The sequence below is a fragment of the Telopea speciosissima genome, chromosome 2 (assembly GCF_018873765.1).
Source record: "Telopea speciosissima isolate NSW1024214 ecotype Mountain lineage chromosome 2, Tspe_v1, whole genome shotgun sequence".
Classification (NCBI taxonomy): Eukaryota; Viridiplantae; Streptophyta; class Magnoliopsida; order Proteales; family Proteaceae; genus Telopea; species Telopea speciosissima.
This window is the reverse complement of record NC_057917.1, coordinates 75225752-75240416: the sequence shown is the minus strand read 5'-3', so window position 1 is coordinate 75240416 and position 14665 is coordinate 75225752.

Here is a 14665-nt window from a genome sequence, read left to right as displayed (position 1 = left end):
AATAAGTAGAAAAATGAAGTTCTCCTTTCTTTTACTTCGCTATCTCGGTTGTCCGTTTCTTTTGGTGTCTTATTAACTTTTAATTTTCTGTAATTTGTCCATGTAATGAGTTCACCTGCCCATATTCCATGTCACGATACAAACAATTAATTTTCCTTTTTGGTCTTCTTCTCCAATCTTCGTTATTACCATTCCGCATAGTATACTGGTGATCGAAGCTATTCTTCAAGTAGTTGAGATTTACAAAGAGAGAGAGAGAGAGAGAGAGAGAGAGAGAGAGATCGAACATATTTCAAGCGATGGTTTAGAGAGAGCTGAACCGTTTTTTTGGATTCCCAGGTTTTCAGGAAACCTGGGTGACTGGGTTAAAGCCTTCATCAGTTCTTCTTCCCGTTCTGTTTAGATCAGTTTATGATGGATTTGATAGTTCTCTTTTTCCTTCTAATTCAGTTCCACGAAGACCCAAATGAACGCAGACAAAATAGCTGAACAGAATCTATCTCATGGATTCTATGTCTGCTCTCGTTACTTGGTTGAGCAACTGTAATGATTTGAGAATAATTTAGTTTTCTTTTACAGTTTATTTTTATTTTTTTTTGGTTGTGGGGGAGGGGTGGGGATGAATGGTAATTATATTCAACAGAAGCATAATGTACAAGAATTCCGGAATGGAAGAAGTGGGAAGGGGAAGGGGAAGGGGGAGAGTAGAAGGGAGAGAAGCGCTACCCAATAGGGCCAGTCGCTAGGGGGAGGGGATTACTACCAAGAAGGGAACTAGAATGTTCCAACTAGAGATAATATGCCGATTATTAACATTATCTAGAGCAACTTTAATTACTGATCCAAATCCAAGACTCGAAGTCTATCCCAAATTTGCTGATGAGTCTTTTGCTTTGCATTGCAAAAGCAATACCATATAGTGAGATTACCATAATTTATTGAGATTTTCATCATATTGGTATTGATTGCCTATAGTCTTATATAGTTTTTTTTTTTTTTTTGTTATGAGGTTTCTTGTCTTGAGTTTTTTGCTGATGATCATGTCAATGGTAGATACTCGAGGTAAGTTCTTACTATTTTTCTTCTGGATACGGTATGTCTAGACGTAAATCCTGTATATATTTATTTACGGAAAAAAAAAAGAAGAACACATTGGTTTATAATGTCACATTAATAAATGGATAATTATGAACGTAATGAGATAATTAATTAATTGATTTTGTGGAGGGAATGACATTTCAGTGTAGAGATCGAGCTTTTGTCCTTTGGTACTTAATTAAATTTACTGCAGAAATTCGGTAACAAGGAAAACGGATAGGTTAATATTGATTTTTTTGTCAAACAAGGGAGCTGGGAGGGATGATGAATTGCACCATGTAGCTAGCTTTAAGCCAGGTAGGTAGGTAGGTAGGTAGGTACCTTTTGGTTTTTTGTAACTTCCTCTCAGGCAGGCATCTTATATATATTGCTTTAATAGTTCGCTGAGAATAAGGTTTGGTGGAGGGTAGTTTAAAGATAGTAGTACTACAGCTTGTACGCATGAAGTTGTCTGGTCTTATGGTGAAGGGTGGGGTAATAGACATTACACACACTCTCCAACTTTCAAAGTCATAGGTTTTGTTTTTGTACCTACAACACTTTAATATTCAATGATAATTAATTATTTCAAATTAATCCAAGTTGCTTAGCTATCTTTCTATCTAGCTGTCAGCCTTTTTGTACCTTCATGCATCTCAGGTAATTAGTAATTAGTGGAATTCTTCTATTCTTCATCGACAGCCTGAGATTTTCTTGGATTTGCCCCTCTTAATTTCAAGGAAGGATTTATTCTTCTTATACCACCAGGTACCTCATGTGACTAGGGATTTTCATCCTCTCAAGTGACACTTAAGAATTTGCAATCGGAAAAACATGGACAGTGGTGTCTTTTTATTCTTTTGCGTAGAGGGTTGGATTCTTAAGTGTGGTGCACTGAACAGTACATTGCACTTGAGAGAATAAATTTTCATGTGAGTAGCACCTTAGTCATGGATGTCAATTCTTATCCTCCCAATCCCCCACCCACACCCCTAATCAAAACCAAAATAATAATAATAATAATAATAAGGGAAGAAGAATGTTGTTCAATCGTGTGGCCCCTATAATGAGGGGGTGTGCAAGGGCATCCAACAAGAGGGACATGATGATCATTTCGCATCCCTTGGGTGCAAAAGGGGACGTGACCAGACAACATTCTCTTCTTTTAATTATAATATGACAAAAGGTTTTATGCATGGCCGTGTACGCACATGGTCATGCTTCCAACCGTTGGATGGGAGGCAGAGGGGATGTCCAATTTTTTTTGGTAAAAGAAGGGGATGTCTAGTTACACCATCAAACAATTGTAAGGCATGATCGTACTACATCTATGTAGATGACTATGCATAAAAACTGGTTCTAACTAGTAATAATAAGATATAGGGGAAAAGAACACTACCCGGTCGCATGGCTCCTGCACCTAGACACATAAATGCGTGAATGTATCGCACTATCCCATAGAAAGACGGAAATCCCACCTAAAGTGATGCTTGCGTGCACACTATGATTGGCCAACGTGCACGGTGCAGGCTCTAGAGGCCAGACAACGATCTCTTTCCCTAAGATATATTTCTAATTTTCTCTTCTAAGACCAAGACCAATATTTAAGAAGATTATGTCATTCGCACTTCCTTGATCCTTAACTTAAAACCGGATCTCTATATTTTACAAAAAAAAAAAAAAAAAAAGAGGATCTATTTACATTAATAGGGTGATGCTCTCAATCTCTCTCTCTCTCGGCATTGGTACGTACCATGTCACTGTTATCATGAATCATGATCTTAGTCCACTTTGAAATAAACTTTCCATTGCCCCCTTTGCCCTTGACTCTTTTAGATGTGTATAATATTTGTGAGAACCTAGGGGCATGGGAAAGTAATTTAATCATGAAGAACTATGATGCCATTCATTCCTTTTTTTTGCTAAAGATCAGCAAGTATATTAATGATTAAAAAAGAAAGTTACAAAATCATCCAAAGAGGTAAAGAATAGTTACACCCTCAAATGAGCCCTTGGTTAGAATCTGTAATAAGGATGACTCAAAGCTTCCCATGCTGTCGCATGGCTTATAAAATTTGGGACTGTGGTCTAGGTGCGTGACTCTTTAAGGGTTGCTGCCTTTTTCGCGAGCGCATCCTCTATTGTATTGACCTCTCGATAACAATGTGTTATGCGCCACTGAATAGTATCAAAATAAGCTGCATTCGCCCACCACTGTTGCGTATAATTCCAGGGCAACTTAGCTGAAAGGATGGACGAGACCACTGATGCCGAATCGCATTCCACCCATAGGTGGCTAATTTGAATATCCTTAGCTTCCTTAATCCCTTCAAAGAATGCTGCTAATTCCGCATTAAAGTTCGTTCCCACTCCTAGATAGGTCGCAAAACTCTTGATTACAGTGCGAAGATGATTTCGAAAGGTCCCCCCCGCACTTGAAGACCCTGGATTTCCTATGGATGATCCATCTATATTTAATTTAATCCAACTTGGTGGGGGATGCCGCCACCGTACTTCCATGATTGATCTTGCTGGTGGTCTAGAGATCATAACATGGAATCGTCTTGCCAATGTCAGGTCAAGGACTGATTTCACTTGTACCCCTTTGATGCGAGAGCAATCCAAAATCTCTCTTAAGTAGTGCTTCACCACATGCATCGGCGTGCCTCTAAGATTGTCATATCTTCTATTTCGTTCCAACCAGAGCTGTTGACTCCCCACAATTAGAAGCACCCCCCACATAACTTTTAGGGGAACTGATTTACCTTTCCTCCACCACCAAGAGAAAAGCAGCTCCATGGAAGGAAACCCAGGCCATATTTCATTGAAGTAAGATAGCAGCTCTGTCCATACCTAATTCGAGAAGGGACATTCAAGGAAGAGGTGCGTACATGACTCACTGTCGAGATGGCACAGCTCGCATCTTGATACAAGAGGGATTGCTTTGCGACATACGTACCTTCTCATCCGTTGGAAGGGCCCCATGCATGAGACGCCATCCAAACAAGGAGCTTCTTGGGTGGAGATCTCGTTGCCATATCGCCCAGCACCACACCGGTGGTTCTACCTTCAGCCTTATCTTCCCATGCAGAATTCACTGTAAACGTGCCTGAACTTGTATGCGCCCATACCCGTAGGTCCTCCCTTGCCATTGCTCTAATTTCAAGGCCTTTTATTGTATTGAATGCATTATGGAGTGCAGTTGCCGAGACATGAGAAAAATTCCAATTTCCATCATCTAGAAAATCTGAAACTTTTGCTTCCAAAGTATGTGGAATTTCAAATGGTTTTAACAATTGCTCCACGCTCTATTCTCCTACCCACTTATCATACCAGAATCGTGTTGATGAGCCTTCGCCTATCACCCATCTTTCCGCAGATTGCACAAAACCCCACACCCTTCTAAGTCCTGGCAATATTGACGATGATCCTACCGAATTTCTTAGATTTCCATCTTTTTTCAAGAACCTCCCTCGCAGGAAAATTGCAAAGTCTGAGTTTGACGTTTCTAGTGACCACACCAGCTTCGTAATCAGTGCCATATTTAATTCTCGAAGACGTCGGATTCCAAGACCCCCTTCTTTCTTTGGCTTGCAGACCTGGTCCCACCGAACCGTGATGGCTTTGGCTATGTCTGCTTCCCTCGTCCATAAGAAATTGCGAATCTATCGTTCCAATATATTCCAATTGCTGATGCCGGCCATAGGTAGATTGAGAAATTGTGAATTGGAATACTACTCATCATAGATCTTACTAGCTCTACTCGGCCCGCCATAGACAGTAGGCGTCCTTTCCAGGCTGCAAGTCTTTTTTTAAAGTTGTCTATCATAGGCATGAACATGTCTTTTTTCCTTCTACCTTGCCACAGGTCTACTCCCAAGTATTTGGTAGGCAGCTTACAAATGGGAATTTGTAGAATTGAGGCAATGCTTTGTTTTCGGACTGCTGAGATGTGTCCTAAAAATACCTTACTCTTGGCCAGATTCACCACTTGACCAGAGCACGCACCATAGTCCTCCAAGAATTTCTTAACCCTCTTAACACTTCGTACATCAACCTTCATAAAGACAAAAAGATCGTCAGCATACAGAATGTGGGAAGGAGTAGATACCTGATGGGGTCCAGGAAGCGATTCAATCAATCCCCTATTGTACAGATCCCTTATGCCTCGGCATAAGACTTCTTCGGCCAAGATGAATAAGAGGGGGGAGAAAGGATCTCCCTGCCTAAGCCCCCTTTCAATTCCAAAAAAACCCACCAGTCCTCCATTTATAAGAAGTGAAATCCTTGTAGAGTGCAAAATTTGCAGTATCCATGAAATCCATAATTGTGAGAAACCAAAGCGCCTAGTACATCAAACAAGAAGCCCCATTCAACAGTGTCAAACACCTTCTAGATATCCAGCTTCATTCCCAGTCCACCTCCCCTGCATTTTAGTTTCATGGCATTGGTTAATTCAGAGGCCACGCCAATGTTCTCAATAATTTCCTTCCCTTTCTGGAAAGCCCCCTGCTCCGGAGAGACTAGCTTATGCAGTATGGAAGATAACCGTGTCGCCATGATTTTTGGGATCAGCTTAAAGAAGAAATTCCCTAAGCAAATTGGCCGGAACTGCCCCACTTTGTTAGTATTCTCCACCTTGGGGACCAGGCTAAGAAAGTTACAATTTATCCCCTTTGTAACCACCCCTTCCTTGAAGAAGTTTTGGATACCCTGACAAACATCCATGCCTACTACATCCCAACATGCCCTAAAGAAAGTACCTGGATACCCATCTGGACCTGGAGCACTGGTGGGATCTAAGTCGAAGACCGCCGCTTTGATTTCCTCTTGCGATGGAACCTTTGCAAGCATCTCATTATCTGCATGTGTGACAACATTCGGGATTACAGAGAGCAAGTTCACAGTCTTGGGGGATTCCACTCTTTTAAAAAAAGTTTCAAAATGTGAAGCCATTAGATTTCCTATGGCACTGGCATCTGTTATGACCTCCCCATCGTCCTTTATTAGTTCCCAAATCGTGTTCCTTACTGCTCTGATTCTGGCGGTCATGTGAAAATATTTGATACACCTATCACCCTGCTTTATCCATTTCTCCCTGGCTTTTTCACACCACAGCTTCTCCTGTAGTAAAATGGCCTGATGCCATTCATTCCTAGTTTCGCTTCTTGAGAAAGTAATACCAGAGGTTATTACTGTTTCAGCACATGCTAACAATAACAACTTGGAGGGGTTTTACTATATGTGCAATTAAGTACTTGTCTACGTTAATACTTCTACATACATTTGTTAGTTTTTGTTTTCTTTAGTAGTATATACCTTCTTTTACACACACACAAAAAAAAAAAAACATAATTGGTATTGCCAAACAAGAAATCTTATCTATACCTGTTGTTTCGATAGTTTGGTACCAAAGAATCATTATTTAAGATCATATTTTATTGACTCTGAACAGATAATCTCTATTCTCCTGTTTAGCCACCAGCCTCTCAAGTCTCACTACAATCAAACTTCTTCTTATCTTATTCAGTGTGGTACTTTATTTTACGCGCTTTTGCGCCACGCGATCAAGTAGTTTTCTTTTCCCCTAAAATTAATTTATGACCGATTCTAGCTGCGGCTTACCCTTTTTACAGAGACAAATGTGGTAAAACCCTGATCCCTGTGAGATACAAACCTCTCCTATGGGAGGTTAATTTAAGGGTGTCAACAGGTCGGGTTCGGTCGGTCTCGGTCGGGCCTAGACGGGCCTCACCAATTTTATAGGCTGCACTGTGTCCGACCGTTTAGGTGTTCGGACTTGCATTGGGCGGACATGGTACTGTTTAATTTCGATCGGTCGGTGTTCGGTCTTTAATCGGGATAGCCTTATTCAAGGTAAACGGGTCTTAAACGGGCCTCGGTCGGGCTAATGGCCTATTTAACTCTAAACGGGCACTAAACGGTGTGAAAAGTAATATCAGTCCCATTTCCGATGTCCACAAACTATAACGTCCCATGTCCCATGTCCTATTTAAAAAAAAAAAAGATAACAAAATATAAAAGTAATGTAGGAAAATCTCATGTCCCATTTCCTATGTCCCACGTCCACAAACTATAACGTCAAAAGTAACAAAATATAAACCATGTGGTGTAGCATATGATGGATCACAGATATAGGCAATGTAGCATTTAGAACCATGTGGGAGAGAGTCAGAGAGATGAAGATAAAAACTAAAAAGTGAAAGAACTAGAATACTAGATGACAAAACGATCTAATAGAATAATAGATTTTTTATAAAAATTAATAGAGTCATGATTAGTTTATTACCTTTCCCGTTCTTTCTTCTTCTTCTTCTTCTTCTTCTTCTGTCCCGTCTTTCTTCTTCTTCTTTTCTCCCTTTGCCGTGTGACTCTGTGAGATTCCAAGACTGAAATTTTGACTTTGCAAGACTGAATAGAAAAAAGGAAAAAAGAAGTGCAATTTTGCCGTGTAATTGTGTGAGACTCAAAGACTAAAATTTTGATTTTGTGAGATTGAATAGAAAAAAAAAAAAAAAAGAAGTGGAATTTGGAAGGTTAGTTAGGGTTAATGGTTTTTTTTTTGGTAAATAATTAGGGTTAATGGTTAGTCATTTAGGAGGGTTAGGTTACCTGGGTTGTTACTTGTTAGGGAGTTGGAAGTTGGAACGTGTTTACGTTTGGGAATTTTCTCTGGGGTTGGGGGTAGAATAGGTAATAATAATCGGGCTTAGGGGGTCGGGTTTAAACGGGGCAAAGGGGGTCGGGCTCGGTCGGGCCTTTAAACGGGCGGGTCGGTCGGGCACCCGATGGTGTTACTTCTAGCACTGAGAACGACCGTTTATAAACGGGTCGGGTTGAAGCCCGACACGTTTATTAATCGGGTCGGGCCGGTTCGGTCTTTAAACGGCCGGGTGTGGTCGGGTCTACCGGTGCGGGCCTAGCATTGACACCCCTAGGTTAATTAATATATGGTTAATAAGCTGCATTAAGCTTGATAGTGATCTGAGGTCATAGCAAGAAATTGAAGAAATTGCTTAGTGTCATTATCCAATTACTAGTTTAATGGTATTCTTTGACCTTTGTAATGCTTTTGGGTGTTAAGGTTTATATTTTGACACATTAATTAGAAGAAGATTATGGCATACGTCTAAAGTCATAACAACTTTCATGATTTAAGTGCCTAATAAGATATGATAATTAGTGGATGGTTAGAGAAACATTCATGTCGGAGGAGGGTTTAACAACAACTGAGAAAACCAAAGTAAGGCTATTGCTTCCTCTACTGTACATCTTTCAAGAAGTGTCTGTCGATGATAGTTATTTGGTATTTCTTTCATTCTTTGTACTCAGTATTATATATTGTCTCTAAATGGAAGTTGTTATCAATCAAAAAAAAAAAAAAAAAATGTTGGATTTGCTCTGGAGATGGTGGAACTGTCAACTATATTCTACGAACCTCACTTACAACAATGGAGTAAGTGAATCTGGGGGCTCACATGGAATTTAAGATCGATTTGCATATATAGGGGGTTACAACAGTAGCTGATATATATCCATCTAACATATTATCTGTAAAATCTAGTTGAATAATAGCTCAATAATCAGATATTATCTGTATGTAGCTTCCTCCAAAAATGATGATTTCCGCCTTCTCCCTTCCTTCACTAAAGCTAAAGGTTAATTTGGTCCCTTGTGCACTCCGTTTTTGTCCAATCAATTTGATTCTGATTTAACATCATATCTCACTCACCTGTACGTTAGTGCTTGCTTGACTAAATTTCTTAATTTTCCAGAGAAGAGGAAATATGTTTCACTTTGTGTATTATATCAGACGTGAATATATGGTTCAACTCAGAGCAGACAAAGCATGACCAACAGAGAGAGAGAAAGCTTCCTTTATCTTCGATGTTAGTGGAGTACGGAGAAAGCGATACCAGAGCCCCACATACTAAGGTGGCCTGAAAGAAAAATTGAAAAAAGAGAAGAAAAAAAAGGCACTTTTGCTATAGCTAAGCCCTGAAAAGGTCTTCGTGTAGGCTGGAAGAAGCGCAAAATTCAGAAACCCTACTTCTCTTCAAACCAGAACTGCAAAAGTGATAACCCATTCACATGCAGCAACCCTACTCCTCCTTGTTAGCTTTCTCGCTCATAACGTCACCTTACCCCACACACAAGCGCGCGCACAGAGAGAGAGAGAGGAAAATGTGAATGAACCAACTTAACCTTAACGGAGAAAGCACACACGCGCACAGAGAGAGAGCGAGAGAGAGCGAGAGAGAGAGAGAGGGAGAGGAAGATGTGAATGAACCAACTTAACCTTAACGGAGAAAGCACTACCCTGGAAAACCTTTTGTTGGTTTTCAGAATGTATGAGTTCCTCGCTATATGTATATATATATTTTTTTGTAAGTGTCATGGTACGATAGGCAATATATATATATATATATATCAATTTCTATATATATATTTTTTGGTAAGATAGGCAATATGAAATAACTTAAAAAAAGGTAGACTTGTATTTCAAAGGTTGAAAGTTGAAATGGTTCGTATCCAAGTGATAGGAATATTAAAACAAAGAGTGGTACTCACATTAATTTATGGAAAATTAATAAACAAGGGTTATTAAAGAACAACTCAGCTTATTCTTAGAAGTTGATAAGAAATTTTGAGGTTTCTCCTTTCTTCTAAGTATATCAATACTTTTCCATCACATAGTGGAGAGGAATTACTTAATGTTTGGTATGTATATTTCTTCGCTTATTTTATTTACAATAAGATTGTTATTCAGGAAAAGGTTTGAAGATCCAAAACCATTTTTGTTAGGGGTGGGGGGTTGAATCTGTTACGAAATAACAATGCAGCAGAATGACGATTTGCAAAAGATAACAAGGAGAAGAGAAAGCGCGCACACACACAAGACAGAGATTTACGTGGTTCACCCCCAAGAAGGTAGGCTACATCCACGGTAGTACGATAGTCCAGATCCACTATTTCCTTGAAGAAATTACAAACCCTCACACACCTCTCTCAAAGAGATAACCACTATATATAGCGTTACACACATTATAATATAGAGAAAAAACCCTAACCTAAGAAAGTACAAAACTGCCCTCAGAAGCCCATCCGGTTTGGTCTGAGATACAAACCAACATAGGGCGAATTATATATCAAATCGAAGATATCGACAAGCTCTTCAGGTTTCAGTGTCTCTGGCACTGACGTATGCACTTTATGGTCGTTTACACACATTTTAAAAGTGAAACAATACGCCAAAAAATCACAATACTTTCTGGATTAAAACTAAGATCACACCACCAGTAACAAAACCAAGATATTATCTAAAGGAACTATGCCAATCTTGTCAAATTAGAAAACTTTATTTGACGAATTTCTCAAATAATGCACACGAGGTGTGATGCTTCTAGGCATGTTACCTTATTTAAAGCATCACACTTCTTGTGCATTTGTTTATTTGACATTATTGCTACCATTCCAAGCAGTTTACTCTTCCTCGTATACGCAAATGATAAATCTGGAATAGTATAGTTTGATCATCTGATTTTTCTATATAAAAGCTTGATTCTCAATTTTTATTATCTTTAAATAAAACCTGAGTTTTATCTTAGGGAGAAAGATCTCTATTTGATGGTGTTTCCTATGCCCTCTCACAAGGTATTGTGAGATGATGCCTCTGCCCCTATGTAAATACGTAGACGTGTTCACCCATTGACCCATACGCTTGAGTAAAAGTGTTCATACATGGCTGTGTAAGCTGTGTATGTGAGAGGTCTTTCACAATGAATTGGAAAAGTCATAAATTTCCACCCATTAATTAATGCCTTGAAACTCCCACCCTCTCACATATACGATTTACACGACCATGTATGAAAACTTTCCCCTTTCACTTATGTACAAACCATTTCTTTATACTCCTTATGAAGAAATCTAGGATAGTTAGGTTGATTTGTAAGATTAAAAGAAAAAGACTGATGTTGAAGGAGGGGGAAAAAGTTGATATTGACATCATTATGATGACAAAGGTTTTAAAAAAAAAGGGTAGTGTTTAAGAAAAAGAAATTTGATGGTTCCTCGTTAGACATTGTGTGTGCATGCATGTTTGCGTGTCTCCATGTGTGTGCGTGTGCGTAGCCGTAAGGAAGATTACCATTTTATTACTAACGAATATTAAAGTGACAAATATATTTAAATATAAAGAACTAATTAATAAATGGTGTAAAGCCTAAAAAAAGGGGAATCTGTTTGTAACTGAGGTTGTTACAATTGACTGTTGTCACCACACCACTTTTTTCTTTCGTCTGTGCCCTTGACCATATTATTTTCATCATTTTTTAAATGAGGTTATTTTAGTAATTTACTTGTTCTCCCCTTCCCCTCTATAGATTTTATTTTCCAGTTCAAGTCTAGCATAAGAGTCCTTATCTTCACTAAAAGATAAACACTTTCATAAGCAGCACCACTCTTGTAGTTTCCATCCTTCTGGCTATCTTCACAGGCATCAACCAAAGAATCAATAGAAGAAGATGATTCATCTGGATTGTTTGTTACAGTATCAATTAAGGTCCCTATATATCAGAACAGCTATGGTCTATAGAACCTTCTTCTTATGTCTTTACAACACAGGAATCTGCTTCAATTATTTCCAACTTATGAGGCTCTTCAACACAAGGGCTTGCTTGAATCCAGCCAGTATCCAAACTCATGTTTTTCTCTATTAGAAAAACAACAAAAACAACGCAGCAAAATGGTGATTTTGCAAAAGAAAAAAAAAAGAAAAAAAAAAAGAAGAGAAATTATACACACAAGACAAGATTACGTGGTTCATCCTCAACAAGGAAGGCTACATTCACGGCCGAGTGGTAGAACGAACCCATATTTCTGTGAAGCAAATACAAACCCTCACTCACCCATCTCTCAAAGAGATAACAACAATATATAAGAAAACCCTAACCCAAAAAGTATAAAATTGGCCCCAGAGACCCACCCGATCTGGTTCGGATCTGAACCAACATAGGGCGAAATACATATCAAATCGAAGATCTCGACGAGCTTTACAAGAGCTAGTGTCTATGGCGCTGATGTATTCACTTTTTGACCATTCTAACGCATTTCGAAGGCAAAACGGCCTACCAAAGAATCATCACAACACTTTCTAGACTTAGATCAGGTTTCTCCAATAACATTATCAAACTTCCACCCTCTTCAGTTTCAAAATCCCCTTCTCATGAAACTTGATAAAATTGTTTGTTTGGCTTCAACAAGTGAATCATACTCCTAAAAGAATTCCTTTTACCTTTATTACAATAATGGTAAGCACATCTAAGATCAAGAACAAGAAAGATAATAAAATGAATAAGGATGGGAAAGTGTGATAAATATTATCAAATTAGGGATGATCCTTCTTAACTAGGAATAATGATACGATTTAGAAGTATAAGAGGGAGAAAAGGCAATAATCAAGCATAATTCTTCCCTCCTAAGGAAACGTAAGCTAGCATTGTTTAATGGATAAATTAGGTTCACATATTGCCAAACTTGTAAGCCACTTTTTCCCTCATGAGAATAAAATTAATGGAAAGACCAAAAAAAAAAAAAAAGATTTAAGAGAAAGTGACCCTCAAAACCAGGATGTAAAAATTCAATGGGAAAGGAAATGAGGAAAGCCCTCCTAGACTAGAAGGAAAAGAAACAAAGGAAAATTTCACTTACTCTAAAAGAAAAGAAGGCATAGATAACCATATCTGTCATCATTCTCTTGGGATCATCATTCTAGTTGTATGAGTTCTGATGTTTCATGGAATTTTCATTGAAAAACTAGATTAAGATTTGTGGACTAAGTGTTTTCAGTCTCCTAGCTTATCCTTATAGTTTTTTTGCATAGAAGGCTTTACTGATGGCAATGCCGAAGGCAAAACTTCTAATCATCTTTTGCTTATATTGTGTACTTCCGTCTAGCTACGAATGTGTGGATGTTAATCTTGTTATGAATATTTATTATTATATTTTCTTACTAACATTTGGTGAGAAAAAAGGAAAAGAAAAAGTTTTCCTTCACCTTTGTGGTGAAGGTTTACAAATCCCTATATGATTTTAGTATGTTTCCAAAAATACCCTCCCGATACTTATCACGCTCATCTGAAGCCCTGCACTAAATTGATTTTCTTATACTCGAGGTAAGAACTGATTCTACCAAGGTGATGATAGTTTTGAAAGAGTTGGACAGTAGAAAATTGTCGTGGGGTTATTTTTATATTTTGTTGGAGCTTACATCTATTTTGTAGTGCTTTAAGGGATTAAAATCCTCTGCAGTGTGGGCATCTGGCAGTGCATTGCACTACGCCCTGAGAGCTCAACACGTGGAAGAAGCTTCATCAAACGATGCGAGCTTGATGCAAGGTAGTTTTTTTTTTTTCTTTCCTCTCAAGCTCCATACCGATTGATATTGCAATTTCCACATGTCAAGCTCTTAGGCCTGCACTACAGTGCACCGCAAGATCAGGGCACTATTGAGAAATTTTTTCTTGCTTTACCTGTCATATGGAATGTGATAAAGGATTGGGATGGTTTTCTTCTTTTTGGGCAAACTCTTGCTATGAAATTTAAATCAGATAGGTATAAGACCTTTACTTTTGAGAATATATTAGACTTTCTCTTTAGTCTTTTTTTAAAATTTTTTTCTTCCATAAAAAGTACTTTGAGTTTCTTAAGATCATCACAACTCGAAAAAAAAAAAAAAAATACAAAATAAAAACCTCTCTCTCTCACACAAAAAAATCTAAACTCTAAAGTAGATTATTTTGACTATGTCAGTGTACTTAATGATGTAGGGACTTTGTTTGGCTCTATGGTTGCAGTTGTTGGGGTCAACAAAAACATCATCAGCTTAAGAGTACTACTGGTTATTTTTCTTTTCCACCTAAGGTTGCAAAGCCCACTTAGCACCATTACAATGGTTCGATCGGACCGAGTTTCCCTCGACCCTATTCATCATAGGCCGGAGAGGCAGGAAAGGGTAGGAAAAAGCTCCTGTCCTGTAGTAGCGGGAGTCGAAGCATTCAGCCCAACAAAATCACAGCAAAAACAAGGGTAGGGTGGTCATTTCATAGGTGGATCTCACCTGGGCCCCATATGTGAAATGACCACCCCACCCCTATTTTTGGGGGGTTTTGTTAGGCTGGATGCTCCAACTCCCGCCACTTCAGGACAGGAGCCAAGGGTATGGATCCATGGGAAGGATATTTTGAAATATATTAAGATCGAAGGGGTTTATGAACCCTAGAATGATAGGTGGTGAACCGTACTTTATGGGTGGAGGGAAATTTAATTCAATTTTTATTGTTAAAATCTTCTTCTCATAGTAACCAGCTGGAATGCTATAATTTATTTTATTAGATATATTCGTAACTCTCATATATATAATAATATTAATTTAGTCAACTAATCTATCTAATTAAAACCAAAACAGGTTACTCATCAGTTTCCACCCAACCCGAGACAGTGATGTTAAGGTGAGGAGCTGATCAACTTTTCTGTATTTCTTTTTCTCGGAGAAAAAGAAAACTGTTTT